The sequence below is a fragment of the Schistocerca cancellata genome, chromosome 3 (assembly GCF_023864275.1).
Source record: "Schistocerca cancellata isolate TAMUIC-IGC-003103 chromosome 3, iqSchCanc2.1, whole genome shotgun sequence".
Taxonomy (NCBI): domain Eukaryota; kingdom Metazoa; phylum Arthropoda; class Insecta; order Orthoptera; family Acrididae; genus Schistocerca; species Schistocerca cancellata.
This window is the reverse complement of record NC_064628.1, coordinates 834053241-834073239: the sequence shown is the minus strand read 5'-3', so window position 1 is coordinate 834073239 and position 19999 is coordinate 834053241. Positions and strand designations below refer to the sequence as shown.

The following is a 19999-nucleotide window of genomic DNA, read 5'->3' as shown; positions in this document are numbered from 1 at the left end:
TTTGGTGCATCTTTGAATGCAAATATAATGAAAATTTCCCGTATCTCTGTGTTCTGAACACATTAACGATACAAATTCTCTAGTTTCCAGATGTTACATTGTTGCGTAGAGCTCTGGCAGGCAAGTAGGTAACAGTCGAGTGGCAATCTTGAGCAGCGGTAATTGTTGAGTAGTGGAGAGAGGGTGTAGTATCGTGGCAGAATCAGCAGCTTGGATAGCGGATGTGCTCCACAGAGATGTCTATTTGGTATGACCCCCGATGTGTAACCTGACGCTAAAGGATGACTTTAAGATGATTGTGTAAAGAGACAACACTTCCGAAAAACGTAATTTGTTTCGAGTTTGTTAGCTGCAAGCGCGAGTTCAGTAATTATTGCTGTGCAAAAATTTAATTGTGTCTAATAATATCTGATAATTAGGGAGAACAATTAACCATGTGTTCGGTACTCGAATTAGTCTTCTCTTATTTAGACTATTTACATAGTGTTGCATCAGCAATCGAAGAAAACAGTTTTAGAAATAGAAATGTTTTGTAGCAGCAGAAACTATGATGTATAACAGTCCAGAGAAAGGCAATGAAGGTTGTTCATATTAATGTAAGCTTACGTTTGTGTAATTAAAAGGACTGAATAAAATTTCAAAGTAATTCCTTTGTCATTTATGAATATTTCACAATGCATATCCCCACTCTTCAAAGAAAAATGTGTGGAGCCAGAGCAGTCAAATTACCCGCGGCAAGGCAAGAATTTGTAGTGGGTCCAAAATGAATATTTTGACAGAAAATGAGGAAAAACGTCGTATAAATTCAACACACACGTTTCTTGTAATAGGGCACATTTAAATTATGTAACAGTTATTCATTGGTTTTATACTTCGTTCCCTTTATGCAGTAGTGATTCACAGCCAGATGCATTTCATATTAATTAAGATCACATCTCTAAAAAATAATTTGTATAAATAAATTCATTTTCAAAAATAGGGTAGCTACACAGATTCTAGATCAGAATCTGTAATCGGAATTTAGAAGTCAGACAGTTTTCAGGTTGTTAGCGAGAAGTTCAGTTACACACAGTTTAAGTATACAATTTTCAAAACCCAAAACTTTCAGCGTATCTGTCTAATTCTCCAGTCGGGAAAATTTCAGCATAATGAAGGAAAGTGACGCAACACAACGTATCTAGTGTATTTGCAATTTTCAAGCAAACTGCTTACTTCCACCATCCTCCACAGCCAGTCCTCGGCACGCTCTGTCCTCTACTTCGTATTGAGGACGGCGATGAAAACTTTAAGATGAAGGGAATATTTAAATTAGCAAAAGTAATTGGAATTTTTCCTACAATATCCGAATACTTTTTCCTATTACTTTGTGATAAATGTCATACCCTCGCCATATACATTTTCCCCATATGGGATTTTTCCCATATACTTAAAATAGTACAAGCGACCTATTTCCGTCTTTTAGGATTTTTTCCCACCTGATGTATGGTATCGCAGCACGAGGGAAGAGATGGCGGGAGGGATAACGTAATTGAGGCGTACGATTTCAGAGAAAGCATACAGTAGTTAACTTATCAGCACCAGACATTATTATCTGTATAGCCTTTAGAAAGAAGTTGTATGTTATTTATACTGATTGCGTTTTAACTTTTTATATCTGTATAGAGAACGTAAGTTACGCAACTGTCTGTAACGTGCACGGAGGTACAGTCCACTTTACTGAGAATCAGGTGTTTCAAGCAATGAAGTTTTAAGAATGAATAGAAAATGAAGCCAAACACACACACATACACACACACAAAGCAGGGAGAGAGAGTGGCGGGGGTGAGGGAGCGGTGGGAGGGAGAGAAACAGCGAGAGGGAAATGTGGACGGCGAAGAACTTTACGACGGCGAAGAAGTTTACGACGGCGGCGTCAAACATTTCCACGACGAGTAGGACAGGATCGTCTCAGAATGGCTAACAACATGTGTGCCCTATGATAGTGCTTGGGAAACGTTGCAGAACTTTCCGTGCTCTCATTTGAATGAACACCGAGGAGGTGCGTTGATTCAGAAGGACGGAACCACAGACGTTACGAATTCAGAGGTTTTAACTGTTGTAGACCTATCAATCGTCAGTAGTATTAACCATTTTAGTTTATGTCTCTGTGCAACGAACTAAAAGCACTCTCTACTCTACAATACCGCTTCCCCTCGTACCATTAAGACTATCTTCACTACCTGAAATAGGCAGGGCGCACCATAATTAATGGTGCAAACTGACAGCAATGAAAATATATGGCAATTCAAGCAAAACCGCTCCAGTAAACACAGGCCGGGGAACGAATCATGGCGAGATATGTGGTTACCAGCCGCCACTGACTTCAGCATAAAATATTGCCCCGGTTAATGCAAACGTATCTGAAACGGAAACTTTTCGGTAAAGTCTCCGTCTAATACCTTAACAAGAAATATAATAAGTATCTTTCCGGCAAGTTAGATGTCACAGTTTGCTTCACACTCGCACTCCTTAAAGGAGATGTTCCATGTGCCGTCATCGCATTTGTACGGAACGCAATAGCCAAGATAGATAAGAAGTCAGCACCAACGACAGTAGTGATAACAACGTCCGCAGATGATGATGAAAAGACTGAAAGAACGTGTGATGAAGTTAAAGCTATTATTCTGATAGTTAATGGAGGCGAAAATTTAATTATGATAGCTGCCTGGTCTCGCGGTAGCGTTCTCGCTTCCCGAGCACGGGGTCCCGGGTTCGATTCCCGGCGAGGTCAGGAATTTTTCCTGCCTCGAGATGACTGGGTGTTGTTGTGTCGTCTTCATCATCATCATTCATCCCCATTATGGTCGGAGGAAGGTAATGGCGAACCACCTCCACTAGGACCTTGCCTAGTAAAGCGGTGCGGGTCTCCCGCATCGTTCCCCTACGCTCTGTAAAGAAGCATGGGACTTCATTTCCATTTCATTACTTGGGTTAAGAATTATGAAAGAAGATTGTGTACTTGGGAGGCGCCTGGGAGCATTGGGTAGTTACAGACTGATTATATAGTGGCAAGGCACGGATTTCGAAACCATATTTTAAACTGTATGACATTTTCACAGGCAGATGTGGGCACTGACCATAATTCATGTTATGATCCGTGTGTTGTAACTGAAGACATTGCAAAAATGGAAGAAATTAAGTAGATGGGGAAGAGCTAAGTTAAAAGAGTCGGAGAGTATTGCGAATTTGATAGGAAAAGCTAGATGACGTTTGATTAGCAGAGGGGAAAGGAATACAGCTGAAAACCAACGGATAGGTTTGAGACGTGAAATAGCGAAGGCAGTAGAGGATCATACAGGTACAAAGAAAAAGGCCCAGTAGAAGTCAAAGCAGGAATAGATATAGGGAAAATGCAAGACTGTAAAACCATGTATTACTAGAGGAAATATAGATGCTGCCTATAGCAAAATGAAAAGACCTTTAGAAAAAAGAAAATCAACTGTATGAATATCAAGACCGTTATGACGTAAAGTCAAGCGCCAGCACGCCAATCGGGAACTATAGAGGGGAGAGGGCTGTGACAAGACGTCAGCCAATCGCACGCTGACCGACCCCTCTCCAGGACGACAACGCGACAGCAGCGGCTTCTGTGCGGAGGGGACATGAGCGCCGCGTCCGACTGGTCCCGGCCCAGTTCGAGAGTAACTTCAAGACTAGTCAATACGCTTGTATTAAGATTGTTTAAACTGATGAACATTGCTAATTTTGCATGTCGCCCTTTGTTTGCGACACATTTATGTAATTCTCAAAGGTAGTTATTGTAAACTACTTTTCGTAATAAGACTCATCAATAAGATTTGTTTGAATTGTTGTCTAGTGAGCCGGGAAACAGGTTTCCTAGACACCCATATTCGACGACTAGGCAGAATTCAACAAAGAGCTCAGATGGCAAAACAGTGATAAGAAACGGAAGGAAAGATGAAAATGGAAGGAATATATAGAGGGTCAATACAAGGAAACAAACTTGGGGATAGTGTTATAAAAAGAGAAGAGGAAGAAGGTGAGGACGAGATGGGAGATATGCTAAACTACTGTTTACACTGAACAGTAGTAACTCTCAGTCATATAGGTAAGAGGGTTACTGTGCTTTTAACTAATTTCAAAGACAGCCAAAGTATTCTAAACATAGTAACCCTTTTATCTTACCTATGTGATTGCGTATTACTACTGTTCAATATGCAATTTCATCGAAGTGTCATATAACTGACGCGGTATGACAGGATGAATTAGCACTGTCGGCAGAAGATGACATAATTTTCATAGTGTGAGATATAGTTAATACCCTAGCATGGACGTCTCTACAATTTTTGGTTGAATTTTATGTCGTCTTTAGCTTAATAAAACAAGTTTTGTTAAATTGACATCCAAAAATTAGGGCTTTGTCAGTTCCTATATCTTGGCGTATGTCGCGTGTTTTCATCTCGTATTTTGGAGCACTACAATTAGATTTTGGTATTATTTAGTAGGTTATTACGGAAACTAAGGAAATACTTCCTGAAAACGTTTTGGAGAGCCTTGGCACAGTCGTCCCGATCGATGAATGTTGAAGAATTTCTCGGAAATTTCCTTTCGGTCGTAGCTTCATTAGGCCTAAAAATAAACTGTTAACTGGCTGCTTATCGTGTTATTTTCAGTCACATACGTTTTTTTAACAATTTTGACATTTAAATAGGGTGGTGTTAATTAATTTAAGAGTCAACAGTCATGTTTTAGGCATTGCATTAATTGCTCTCTACCAGCCGCTGACAGTTACAGAAGAGTTATTCAGACTGGGTACGGTATTTGTTTGTGTACTTGTCTGTTAAGCATAGTACTTTAAGCATAGTTCATTAGTACGTGTTTTGTGCAGATGTATCCTTGTGTAGAGCGTTTTTGTGCTTGTCCTCATTTAGGCCTAAAATGTCTGCTTCATGAGTTTTGTACAGTTATAGAAAAACTTTAAAACCGAAACAGCATTGTGGTACTTTTTTTGAAATTCCACTGTCACATTTTAGGCCTCAGTTTTGTCTAAAACGCATGTTTTGGAGTGTAAATATTGAATTGTGCGTAATACGAAGTATGATACAAAATCGTTCATAAGTGTTGCTTAACCTGTAAGTTCATGTTAAGAACATTGTGTGTGTGTGTGTGTGTGTGTGTGTGTGAGAGAGAGAGAGAGAGAGAGAGAGAGAGAGAGAGAGAGATGGCTTAGTTTTTAGCGAATGGCGCCAGTTTATGTAATTCTGGTGAAGCTTACACATTTTTTAAAAGCAGATAATACTAGTAGTTGGAACTGAACATGTTGGATGCATACTTGTTGCCTGTCTTGCCTGTTTCGTCAATATTACTTTTTTAATTTCCCACCAACGTATTATCATAGAAAAGTGGCCTGGCCTGTGAAGTCTTGATAATTACATCATCGACAAGGATGATGACGTCATTGATAAGAGGGAGTGAGGCTTGACATGTTAGTGGGATCGCATGGTTCAGTACCACGTTTGTGTGCAACATTGCCGCCATCTGTGATTGTGACGTTAGTGGTGTCAAGCATTTCAATGTAGTGTTCAAGTGCAAAGTGAACCAAAGACTACCTTGCTGTACTATTGGTGGCGTTGAAGAACAGAGGGTAAGAGAAAAATTCCTTGCTTAAGATCAGCGTTGCGGGTGACACAGTAACAGAAGAAGTGGGTGAATTCCCCTATAAGGAATGTAAGATTACACAGTTTGGCCGAAGCAACGGAAATATCACAAGTAAATCTGAACAGGGGATGAAAGCATTCACAATTAAATAACTCTACTGACACCAGATATTCATATAAGACGGAGGAAGATTACACTACTGCACTGAAATAAAACTTCGGCATGGGAAATCTGGATGAGAGGAAATTGGAAGCATTTAAGTATGGCGCTATTCAAGAATGTGAAAAATTAAGTGAGTAATTAACGCCGCCCTACATAGGAAGGAACGATCACCACGATATAATAAGGGAAATCAGAGCTCGTACGGAAAGATATAGGAGTTCATTCTTTCCGCGCGCTATACGAGTTTAGAATAATAGATAATTGTGAAGGTGCTTCGATGAACCCTCTGCCAGGCACTTAAATGTGATTTGTAGAGTATCCATGTAGATGTAGATGTAAAGCAGAGAAAGATGCAATAAAGAGCATAGGTCAAGGAATGATTCTATGGATGATCCTTCCCAGAAGAAGGGGTCGGTTAGTAGGACATCTGACACAGCATACAGGAATAGTGAATCAAATTGGGACCGTGAAGTAGATGAAGTAAAGAATATTGCGATTTGGGAAGCAAAAGAAGGCATATTTGACGAAACGAAGACGACATAGCAGAGTAGAACAGGCATAGACTGTATTCCTGGTCAGAAGAAATTTACTAGTGTCAAACACTGATCCTAATTTGTGAAAGAAATTTCTTAAAATATACACTTGTAGCACTGCAATCACGGACTGTGGAGAAAGCGGAGAAGATGAGAATCGAAGCGTATGAGGTGCTATAGAAGGATTTTGGAAATTAGGTGGACCGCAAAATCTGTAATGCGAGGAACGTGTGGAAATTAATGAGAGGAAGAAGGAAAAGAATTATAGCATATGTGCTAAGGCAACGATTAACTTCCATGGTACTAGAGGAAGCTATAGAGGGTAACATACACAGTGGAACAAATATGCAACAAATAATTTAGGACATTGCGTGCAACTGACGCTCTGGAATGGTACAGGAGAAGAATTCGCGACAGTTCGTATTAAACCAGCCAAAGACTGATGAAGGAAAAAATAAGGAATATGACGAATACCTGTATATTATTGCATTTTCTGAACTTACCACCTTTGTTGTCGGATGATAATGGGAACTCAAACGGATTCATTGGTTACGCTGTCTAATCTGAGACTGTTTACAACCGAGATACATTTTATTCGTATAGGTGAAGGCCCCGCAATCCTACATTAACGCATTATACACGAATTTAATAAGCTAAATATCTTTTTATTGAATTTTTATCACAACTCAAAATGTAGAACTCAGTTTTGTTACACTGTACAACCAGGGGAAAAAGTTTGACTGACCATAAATCAGCGTTCATTTTCTTCGTATTTCGAGGGAAGAAATAAAAATGGGCAACGAGGACTGCTTTTGATCGGAGAAAGAAACTTTAATCACAAATGTGTATCGACGTTTCCCGAAAAATCTGTTGGACAGGTTCCTTATATACATGACAATACAGGAGACGCAACACTCTGTTATTTCCAGTTTCGGCTCTGCTTTCTGGTGGATGATTATATGTAACGGAGAAAAATCTTCTCAGATGTGAGACAAGGCACTGACATCCAGAAAATTTATTTACGCAGATGACATCGCTCTTGCATGCCAACATACTAATATGACTGCTCTTGAACAAACTCTCACCCGATATCTGGAATTGATGGCTGAATACTTCAGGAAATGCCAACTAATCCAAAGCGCACTTAAAACTGAGACATCATGCTTCCACCTAAATAATAGGCTGGCATCGCTCTTGCATGCCAACATACTAATATGACTGCTCTTGAACAAACTCTCACCCGATATCTGGAATTGATGGCTGAATACTTCAGGAAATGCCAACTAATCCAAAGCGCACTTAAAACTGAGACCTCATGCTTCCACCTAAACAATAGGCTGGCTAAAACACCTCTACAGATATCTCTGAATGACACTGCGCTTCCAATTCCCATCCAAACTATCTGGGCGTAGCACTGGATCGCACTCTCTCTTATAGAAAACACCTACCAAACCAGCCCGAAGAACTGAAATCCCGAAACGACGTACTCCACAAATTAGCGGGAACGACCTGGGGAGCTGGTGCAGAGACACTCCGTACCATCGCTCTAAGCTTGTTCTACTCAACAGCTGAATCCTGCGCATCGGTGTGGCTAAACAGCCCGCATGTGGAAAAGTAGATGTGGTGCTAAATCAGACGATGGGAATAATTTATGGAGCTATTAAAACCACTCCACTCTACTGGCTACCTGCACTCAGCCTTATATACGACGATGCAACAAACTCCTAAGAGAGTTTAAAACGATCTCCAGTAATACAGCCCTGCCGATCTACCAGGACCCTACTGTATTCAGTAGACTCAAAACCAGAAATCCTTCTGTGAAGACTGCACAGCAACTTCTTACCCAAAACTACAATGGTGTTGAAATCTGGCGAACGGAATGGAGAAACGGAGCCGGTCCAAGATGGCATACTTTATTTGAGACTCCCAACCATCCAGGGGGCTTTCACCTACTGAAGCAAACCTGGGTGACTCTGAACAGAATACGGACAGGTCATGGCCGATGCGCATCCTCGATGTACAGATGGAACTTGAGACCTGACCCTGGGTGCGACTGTGGTGCCAAAGAACAAACCATCCGCCACATCGTCAGCGGGTGTCCACTGAGAGCGTTCACCGGTACTGATGACGACTTCCGGACGGCAACACCATAAACTGTGGAGTGGCTGCAGAATCTAAGTGTGGAATCGTGATTGCTGAAGGTACTGGAATCTGAACTTTAAGCAGTCTTATTGTTTTGTAATATACCTTTACATTTGTTAAGTACCACTGTTCAATTTACATTATTTTATTATGTTTGCATCCTATACTTTAATAATGTATATCTGTTTTATGCAGTTTCCATTGTAGTGTGTCATGCCATAAGCTAAATAAATAAACAAGGCACTGAATAGAATGCTGCAATAAAAGTGTGTCAAAGTGCACAAAATCTCACATTTATATTCGTAAGTTACTGAAATATACTCTAACATGAAAGAATGACGCACCACGAAGCGTTTATCCGAATGGTACGGAAATCGGTAGATGTGTAGATGTGTGCATGGTTACAAACAAACTAATTATTACAGCTTTAGAAAAATTGGATGATTTATTCAAGAGCAAGAGCTTCAGATATTGAACAGGACAATAACGTATTGATCCGCCTCCGGCCGTTATGCAAGCAGTTATTCGGCTTGGTACTGATTGACTGAGTTGTTGGATGCCCAGCTGAGGGATACCGTGCAAAATTTTGTTCAATTGGCGTATGAGATCGTCAGAATCCCGACCTGCTTGGAGGGTCCTCCTCACCATGCCAGTTAAGGAGAGACCCGGCCACTTTGCTGGCCGACGTGCGGTTTGACAAGCACGAAGACAAGCTGTAGAAACTCTCGCTCTTGACAATTTTTGCGAATTGTAAGCGCAGGGTGGCTTGCCACGAAGGAGAACAAAACGGGGTGTAGAATATCTTCGTCGTACGGCTGTGATCTAAGGGTAATATCAGAAATTGAGTCCGCCTTGATGCAAAACACCTTGTTATTCGTTTATTTCTTTATTATCCCAAACCAGTTTCGGCGACAAACATCACCATGATCAGTGGGGTATTGTAAAGCTAAAACATGCAGAAAATGGCATGGTTGAACAAACACGGTAAAAAATTATTACATTTTTACAATTCGTCTTTTAAAATATACACTCCTGGAAATTGAAATAAGAACACCGTGAATTCATTGTCCCAGGAAGGGGAAACTTTATTGATACATTCCTGGGGTCAGATACATCACATGATCACACTGACAGAACCACAGGCACATAGACACAGGCAACAGAGCATGCACAATGTCGGCACTAGTACAGTGTATATCCACCTTTCGCAGCAATGCAGGCTGCTATTCTCCCATGGAGACGATCGTAGAGATGCTGGATGTAGTCCTGTGGAACGGCTTGCCATGCCATTTCCACCTGGCGCCTCAGTTGAACCGGCGTTCGTGCTGGACGTGCAGACCGCGTGAGACGACGCTTCATCCAGTCCCAAACATGCTCAATGGGGGACAGATCCGGAGATCTTGCTGGCCAGGGTAGTTGACTTACACCTTCTAGAGCACGTTGGGTGGCACGGGATACATGCGGACGTGCATTGTCCTGTTGGAACAGCAAGTTCCCTTGCCGGTCTAGGAATGGTAGAACGATGGGTTCGATGACGGTTTGCATGTACCGTGCACTATTCAGTGTCCCCTCGACGGTCACCAGTGGTGTACGGCCGGTGTAGGAGATCGCTCCCCACACCATGATGCCGGGTGTTGGCCCTGTGTGCCTCGGTCGTATGCAGTCCTGATTGTGGCGCTCACCTGCACGGCGCCAAACACGCATACGACCATCATTGGCACCAAGGCAGAAGCGACTCTCATCGCTGAAGACGACACGTCTCCATTCGTCCCTCCATTCACGCCTGTCGCGACACCACTGGAGGCGGGCTGCACGATGTTGGGGCGTGAGCGGAAGACGGCCTAACGGTGTGCGGGACCGTAGCCCAGCTTCATGGAGACGGTTGCGAATGGTCCTCGCCGATACCCCAGGAGCAACAGTGTCCCTAATTTGCTGGGAAGTGGCGGTGCGGTCCCCTACGGCACTGCGTAGGATCCTACGGTCTTGGCGTGCATCCGTGCGTCGCTGCGGTCCGGTTCCAGGTCGACGGGCACGTGCACCTTCCGCCGACCACTGGCGACTACATCGATGTACTGTGGAGACCTCACGCCCCACGTGTTGAGCAATTCGGCGGTACGTCCACCCGGCCTCCCGCATGCCCACTATACGCCCTCGCTCAAAGTCCGTCAACTGCACATACGGTTCACGTCCACGCTGTCGCGGCATGCTACCAGTGTTAAAGACTGCGATGGAGCTCCGTATGCCACGGCAAACTGGCTGACACTGACGGCGGCGGTGCACAAATGCTGCGCAGCTAGCGCCATTCGACAGCCAACACCGCGGTTCCTGGTGTGTCCGCTGTGCCGTGCGTGTGATCATTGCTTGTACAGCCCTCTCGCAGTGTCCGGAGCAAGTATGGTGGATCTGACACACCGGTGTCAATGTGTTCTTTTTTCCATTTCCAGGAGTGTAGTTTTCTATTGATACTTTCATACTACCTTATTTATTGTATGTTACAGCTTGTTTTGGCAGTTTTTGCGACATATTTTCTGTGCTCTTTTCTTTCTGTTGCCGTCTTTTTACTTAGCGAACATCATGTCATCTCATGTCTTGCCGCTTATTCGCTCTCTGCCCAACGTTTAACAGTGGAATTCCTCTTGTAATCTTAACGTTCACTCCTTTGCCCTTAATTTCACCAACGGCTTCTTTTGAATTACTCGTCAGTTAACATCTTGTGCTACCCGGCTTCAATCTACATTAAATTTGGCTCCTCCATGCCCCTCCACAGGAAATCTGACGATTCTTATAATATAGCACAGCACGTGATTCCATTTGCGTCTGGAAGAATGTCTGTGTGACCAGGTATTTCTGCTCCTATACTTTGCGCCATAATTCTTAATTTAGAATCATGGGTCAAGAAATGCAACAAACATTTAGAACACTTGCTTCTAGTTAAACACAGAATTTACTCTATACGCAGACACAGTGGATTCTCTGCTCCTGTCCAGCGGGGTGAGTGGGACACTGATGACCTCAGATGTTTGGCGTCCTTGAGGGCTTAAACAGCAGCAGCAAGAATTGTAGCAGGGGCGGCTTCGACACATACAGGAAAGCAGCGTCAGGACGTGTAACTGTCAGGCTATCGCTCGGCCGTCGACAGGGAATATCCGATAACCTCCCTCCGCGAGCGCTCTAAGTGCGTCACGCACATATCACAATTCATGGTGTTGCCTGTGACGTCAGTACGGGTGTACAGTGTTCTACGCATTGTTGAATCTCAGCGTAACAAGTCCTTGTATCAACGAACGACGCAGTGACTCACGATAGCCCCTATCGAGTGCTTACGTTCGGCGGTGTGTAAAGGGTGCATCATAATTGATAGCGAAAACAACACGCGTGAATGTAAAAGGAAAACCGTTACAGTAAACAGAGTTACGCAAACGTATCGAAAGCAATCTGTAACGCGCCAATATGGTCCGCAGACAAGAAAACGATCGTATACGTATTAATAATATAGGACAGAACGAATGGGTGGCTCATTACAAAAAATTGTGATACGACAATACTTTAACTTAGACATTACCAGAACTAAATAACACAAAGGGCCTGGATGGTACTGATATGAGAGAGTCCGCAGCTCGTGGTCGTGCGGTAGCGTTCTCGCTTCCCACGCCCGGGTTCCCGGGTTCGATTCCCGGCGGGGTCAGGGATTTTCTCTGCCTCGTGATGACTGAGTGTCGTGTGATGTCCTTAGGTTAGTTAGGTTTAAGTAGTTCTAAGTTCTAGGGGACTGATGACCATAGATGTTAAGTCCCATAGTGCTCAGAGCCATTTGAACCATTTTTGAACTGATATGAGAGAAATGACGGAAACTCTAAGAGCTACAAAAAATAGCAAAGCCAATGGTTTAGATGGTATTAATATGAAACTGTGGAAGTGTAGAGGGTTATTCCTACATGTAAGACTTCTTCACATATTTAATCAATGTTTTAGAAATAAAAAGATATCAATTGACTGACTGAGAGTCAAAGTAATATCTATTTTCAAAAAGGGCGACAAAAATAAATGTACTAACTATTCTGCATACCTGGATTCAGCCTATAAATTATACGCCAAAATTCTGAATGCAAAACTGAAAAATATCGGTGAAAAGTTAACCTTTGAGGAACAATCAGTTCTTAGGAAAGGAAGATCAACTATTGACAATGTTTTTATACTACAAAAAGTTACAGAAAAGGGACGAGAGCTCAACGGAGAAACACATCCCCCCACAGAAATCCTAATAAGAGCCACTACACAAACACCAAAATTGTTAGAGGTATGGGAAATATAAAAGCAAAGCCAAAGGACACAAACAAAGGAGTACGACAAGACGGTGTACTTCTCCAACATCAGCAACTTGAACATAAAATAGAGATCTTTTAGATCGCAGCTCTAGATTAAATATAATTTTATGTGAAGATGACGTAACTCTGATTACAGAGAATGAAGATGACATTCAGATGGGAGTCTATATGTTGCAGCAGATAGCCATACATTACAACATACTTGTCGGAAGATAAAACGAAAGTGATGGCATTTCATGGCATTCAAACAGAAAAATCTAAAATAGTCTTGAATATTAAATCTTGGAGCAAATAAAACATTTTAAATGAGTAGGATGCAACATCACTTACGCATATAAGCATGGCATGGACCAAAAATTATATAAATTTACTTCCATATAAGGAAACATCGTAAAAAGTTTGCAGAACAAAGCCAAGGAAAACGCTGCTGCAGTTTTATAAAACAATACCAGTACTAACCCTTACTTATGAAAGTGAAACACGGGCAAAACAAGTCACCAAAAAAGTGAAATACAGGCTCAAGAAATGAGATTTATAATAAGAGTGGAACGATGTACAAGGGAAGATCGAAAAAGAGATGATGATATAAGGAAAGATTTGGGGATATTATTACCTAAATGAAAAAGTAGAGGAAAACAGCAGAAAATTGAAGGAACATGTAGATCGTACGAGTGGAGAGAGGTTCCTGAAAAAGGATCTAAACTATAAATGCACAGTAACAAGAAATGTAGGAATACCATGCAAGATATATCTACATCTACATCTACATGATTACTCTGCAAATCACATTGAAGTGCCTGCCAGAGGGTTCATCGAACCACCTTCACAGTTCTCTATTATTCCAATCCCACATAGCGCGCGGGAACAACGAACATCTATATCTTTTCGTACGAGCTCTGATTTCCCTTATTTTATCGTGGCGATCGTCTCTCCCTATGTAGGTCGCTGTCAACAAAATATTTTCGCATTCTGAGGAGAAAGTTGGTGATTGGAATTTCGTGAGAAGATTCCGTCGCAAAGAAAAACGCCTTTTATTTAATGATGTCCAGCCCAAATCGTGTATCATTTCTGTGGCACTCTCTCCCATATTTCGAGATAATACAAAACGTGCTGCCCTTCTTTGAAGTTTCTCGATGTACTCCGTCAGTCCTATCTGGTAAGGACGCCACACCGCGCAGCAGCATTGTAAAAGAGGAGGGACAAGCATAGTGTAGGCAGTCTCCTTAGTAGACGTGTTCCATTTTCTAAGTGTCCTGCCAATAAAACGCAGTCTTTGTTTGGCCTTCTTCCAATTTAAGTGGTTCGTAATTGTAGTTCCTAAGTATTTAGTTGAATTTACGTCTTTTAGATTAGGCTGATTTATCGTGTAACCGTAGTTTAACGAAGCGTCATCTGCAAACAACCTACGATGGCTGCTCAGATTGTCTCCCAAATCGTTTATATAGATAAGGAACAGCAAACGGCCTATAATACTATCTTGGGGAACGCCAGAAATCACTTCTGTTTTACTCGATGGCATTCCGTCAATTACTACGAACTGTGACATCTCTGACAGGAAATCACAAATCCAGTCACATAACTGAGACGATATTCCACAAGCACGCAATTTCACTACAAGCCGCTTGTGTGGTACAGTGTCAAAAGGCTTCCGGAAATCCAGAAATATGGAATCGATCTGAAATCCATTGTCAAAAGCACTCAACACTTCATGTGAATAAAGAGTTTGTTGTGTTTTACACGAACGATGTTGTCTAAAGCCATGTTGACTCTGTGTTTCAATAGAATGTTTTCTTCGAGGTAATTCATAATGATTGAACACAATATATGTTCCCAAATGCTGCTGCATATCGACGTTAAAGGTATGGGCCTGTAACTTTGTGGATTACTCCTACTACCTATCTTGAATATGGGTGTGACCTGTGCAACTTTCCAGTCTTTGGGTACGGATCTTTCGTTGGGCGAACGGTTCTATATGATTGTTAAGCATTACCTAATTGGTATACAGTCTAGGTCAGAAGACTTGCTTTTACTGATTTAAGTTGCTTCACTACTCCGAGAATATTTACTTCTACTTTACTCATGGTGGCAACTGTTCTCGATTCGAATTCTGGAATATTTACTTGGCCTTCTTTTGTGAAGGCATTTCGGTAACTGGCAGATCTTCTAATGCACGAAGTGAAGAAGAAGAAGAAGATGATGAACTTGGATCCATCGAGTTATTTTAGCTTTCAAGGTCACCTCAAGGTCGGCCTCCGGATATTTCTCGCTGGAGTCCCAGCAAAACTGAAGTGTACAGAACTGCCACTGACACCGTTGAAGAACTTGAGCAGCGGATTTTATAAACTATCCAAAGTGTTCCAAAGGACTTACAATTCACTCCAGGTAAGTCTGCATTATTGTACCGAAACTGCGAGGGCGACCTCTGTCCTTTAATACTACTTCAGGATGTTGTAAGATCCAGTTTCAAGTTACAATTGTTTAAGGACAAAGGTCGCCCTCGCAGCGTGAAATATAATACTACTTCAGGATGTTGTAAGATCCAGTATCAAGTTACAATTGTTTTATTTCTCGTTAAGAAAGGCCCTAGGTGAGCCGTATCAGATGAGTACTTCATCGAAGAGCCTACGTATCAAATGCCTCTATACCAGCTAGGACAATATTTAATACCAAAGTCAGAAGAGACTCCTAACCCCACATTCTTTCGGTTGCGGAAACACGATAAAATTGTTGGAATGTTTCTACATCTACAATGGTGTGCCAAAATGAAGGACGAAAATTAAATTTGCATGATGTGTCACCGCCAAGGAACATAGCTTGGTGAACGTGGACCATACATACACTACCGTCCAATAAAATTGCTACACAAAGAAGATGACGTGCTACAGACACGAAATTTAACCGACAGGAAGAAGATGCTGTGATATGCAAATAATTAGCTTTTCAGAGCAATCATACAAGGTTGGCGCCGGTGGCGACACCTACAACGTGCTGACATGAGGAAAGTTTCCCACCGATTTCTCATACACAAACAGCAGTTAACCGGCGTTGCCTGATGAAACGGATGCCTCTTGTAAGGAGGAGAAATGCGTACCATCATTTTCCGACTTTTATAAAGGTCGTATTGTAGCCTATCGTGATTGCGGTTTATCGTATCGCGACTTTGCTGCTCGCGTTGGTCGAGATCCAATGACTGTTAGCAGAATATGGAATTGGTGGGTTCAGGAGGGTAATACGGAACGCCGTGCTGGATCCCAACAGCCTCGTATCACTAGCAGCCGAGATGACAGGCATCTTACCCGCATGGCTGTAACGGATCGTGCAGCCACTCTTCGATCCATGAGTCAACAGATGGGGACGTTTGCAAGACAACAACCATCCTCACGAACAGTTCGACGACGTTTGCAACAGCAGGAACTATCAGCTCGGAGACCATGGCTGCGGTTACCCTTGACGCTGCATCACAGAATCAACGACGAACCTGGGTGCACGAATGCAAAACGTCATTTTTTCGGATGAATCCAGGTTCTGTTTACAGCATCATGATGGTCGCTTGCGTGTATGGCGACATCGCGGTGAACGCACACTGGAAGCGTGTATTCGTCATCGCCTTACTGGCGTATCACCCGGCGTAATGGTATGGGGTGCCATTGGTTACACGTCTCGGTCGCCTCTTGTTTGCCCTAACGGCATTTTAAACAGTGGACGTTACATTTAAGATGTGTTACGACCCGTGGCTCTACCCTTCATTCGATCCTTGCGAAACCCTACATTTCAGCAGGATAATGCACGACCGCATGTTGCAGGTCCTGTACCGGCCTTTCTGGATACAGAAAATGTTCGAGTGCTGCCCTGGCCAACACATTCTCCAGATCTCTCATTAATTGAAAACGTCTGGTCAACGGTGGCCGAGCAACGGGCTCGTCACAATGCGCCAGTCATTACTCTTGATGAACTGTGGTATCGTGTTGAAACTGCATGGGCAGCTGTACCTGTACACGCCATCCAAGCTCAGTTTGACTCGATGTCCAGGCGTATCAAGGTCATTATTACAGCCAGATGGTTGTTCTGGGTACTGATTTCTCAGAATCTATGCACCCAAATTGCGTGAAAATGTAACAACATGTCAGTTCTAGTATAATATATTTTTCCAATGAATACCCGTTTATCATCTGCATTTCTTCTTGGTGTAGCAATTTTAATGGCCAGTAATGTAGAAAGAATTGCTGCAGCATAGTCCAGAATTTACCGCAACTAAAAAGAATGCGAAATGAGACGAACTGAAATACTACTTTCATTCAAAGTCAGTGATTATACTTGCAGCGCTCTCTCATGCTGGCATAAGTTTGGTAAAGAGTTCTTCTGGTAGGGCGTTCTGATCCTCCATAAGCGCGGTCAACAGCTGTTGGAAGGCCAACATTGAATATACACGTGGTGCAGTATGTCTGTCCTTTCGCTCTCGTCCAAAAGCTCCTCCACCTTCGCAGTTCGATGAGATCGCGCACATAAAGTCAGGCCCGAATGCACGCTGAAAAGTCGAACCTGGGGAAGGAGCACCATATCACAATAATATTGAGCGATAAGTGCATTACTTTTTTCCGTCTCTCGCCATGTGAGGGTACGTAATGCTATCAGCAATATTTTCGAAACGTCATCGTTTTGGTGGTTAAGATGTTACGTTGCGGGAATGGATAATGCTATATGGGCGTACTGACCACCAAATTTCTAAACACGACCCACTCACCGGTCAACGGTGTTGTGACACTGTACTCCTTCTTCAGGTGCATCTTTTGAGGGATGCATTCGGTACAGACTTCTATTTTATGGAAGACAAAAATGTGCGCCTGCATCTAACAGAGTAGGTGGAGAATATTCAGCGAAGGGACTGGCCTGTCCGTCCATCTGACGTAAATCCCATCTTCGATGTGTGGCATGCGTTCTAGTGACATATTCCAGCACGTCAACACGCAGTCGTCAGTCGTGCTGCTGGAGGAATGCAGCACTCTACCAAAGAATCCCTTAACGATCTTGTGTCCCTCATGGGAGCACATTGTACAGCTTTAAGTACCTTCCGCGGTGATCACACATCATATTAAGAATCATGTCCCACCGTTTTTAAAGTCCAGGGGACCTTCATTAATCGCGGTGTAATTTTCAAAATGGTAAAGAGCAGCAATCACACGTCGTTTCCGTTCACGCTTTATTTACCCTGCTGTTCCAAAAATGGTTCAAACTGCTCTAAGCACTATTGGACTTAACATCTGAGATCATCAGTTCTCTAGACTTAGAACTACTTAAACGTAACTAACCGAAGGACATCACACGCATACATGCCCGAGGAAGGATTCGAACCAGCAGCGCGGTTCCGAACTGAAGCGCCTAGAACCGCTCGGCGACAACGGCCAGCGTGCTGTTCCCTGACTACATGACGCTAGAGAACAAAAACTAAACCGGCTAACTACCTTGGGAGTTAGAAACACGAATACTGAATCATCTTCTGTGTATGAGGAAAAGAAGATGAAAACTGCATTTGTATGTAGAGAGAATATTCCAAAGAGTGCCAGTGTCGTTAATCCACGTGTGAAATTTTACGACCATTGTTCGAGATTACCTTAGCCGCATGTTATTTGGACAACGAATCGTTATAGGTTCACAGCTTATGCACCTTAGACATCTTCTCGTGAGGTTACATCAAGCCCCTTTTGTACACTGTTATATCAGTACCCTGAGTTGGCTTTGTGATCGGAATGTGGAGGCGGTTAACAGCATCACATCTAATAATTACGGAACGGTATCGGAACTACGGAGGAAAGGCGGTGTGTTTGTGTTTACGTGAAATATGGCCACGCTGAACTTTAATAATATCCAGTGCCTCATATGTGCCCTTGTTGTGTAGATATATTTCCTATAGTAAACATGTGTTTCATAAAATCAGTCGTTACTTTGACATATCGTGTATCGATATGCAATTTACTTGCAATAGAGAACGTGACAGCACACAGATCTACAAATTAAAACTTGTTGCGAGCTGTTTTACGTTTGAAAGGTGATTCTTAATATCTCAGTACTGCTGATTTCAGAACTTACTTTCGTTTTCCCCATCCCATGAGGTTTTGCGATGAATCACGAATGAAGTGTTCACATATTTTCTTCAAAATGATATATTCTTGATTTAATAAGAGAATTAGAAGTGATTTGGTGTTTTGTATTACGAAGCATTGTATTTCCGTTTGGTTATAGGCAACACGTCAGTAAAATCTTGTTTCTTTGATACTAAATGTAGGTCTCTTGGATTCTCCTTTGCGTTTTTCCGTAGAGTATCTAGACAGCATCCAGCAGTAATTTGCAACCACTGAATAATTCCATCGTCCCTGGTGGCCCCTCTCCATTTTGTCGAATAACCTGGTGCAATCTCTCTTCTAGTTCGTCACTGACTGCACCCAGGTTACCAGGAAATGCGTCCAAATGTGAAAACAGGAAGTGTAATTGGAGATTCAGGTGCCACCCCAAAGATCTCAACTTCTAAAGCATGTTGTTCATTAGTTGAACATAATCAGGATGTGTTTTGTTTCTTACAAAATTTTCCATAACTTCTTTAAATGCTTTCGAAGCATTTTTCTCTTTAGAATCATAGTAGCTTCCAATTTTATGTCTTTAGCTATAACTTCGATTTGAGGACCCACAAAGAGCCCTTCTTTATTTTTCACTTCAGACAGAGCAAGAAATTTGTCGCTGAGATATTTAAAACAATTATCGCGTGGTCACGAACTATCACAAACTGTGTCACGAAGTTTTGTATGAAGATGTGGCAAAAGGATTTTCGTAGGGTCCATTAGGCTACCGTTTATTATGTTGCTACTACCTGATCTTAAACTTACTCTTCTGGGCCATTGTCTTTGTTTCCAATATTTGTCTCCCGCCCCACTGTCCTACTCACAAAATAATATGGATATTTTACGAATCCCTGTCGTTAACCTACTGCCATGCAGACTACTATCAGGTTTCCACGCAACAAGCAGAGATATTCAACATACATGATTTTCTCCAAAACGTACTTCAAAATTTCATAATTCTCCTTCAGCTTCACTGTCTACTCGAATGGAAACCATTACGACTGGGTAGCACCTCATCGTAAGGACTTCTTCTACTACTCGTAGAGTCGGTAAGTAGTCTCCACTCATT

At 42.4% G+C, this 19999-nt stretch overlaps 1 protein-coding gene across 1 annotated transcript in view; it reads right to left on the bottom strand.

Annotated features, from left to right (window-relative positions):
* Positions 1–19999, bottom strand: part of LOC126176598 (uncharacterized) — a 290206-nt gene that overhangs the window by 146522 nt on the left and 123685 nt on the right. The gene's annotated exons all lie outside the window — the stretch shown is intronic.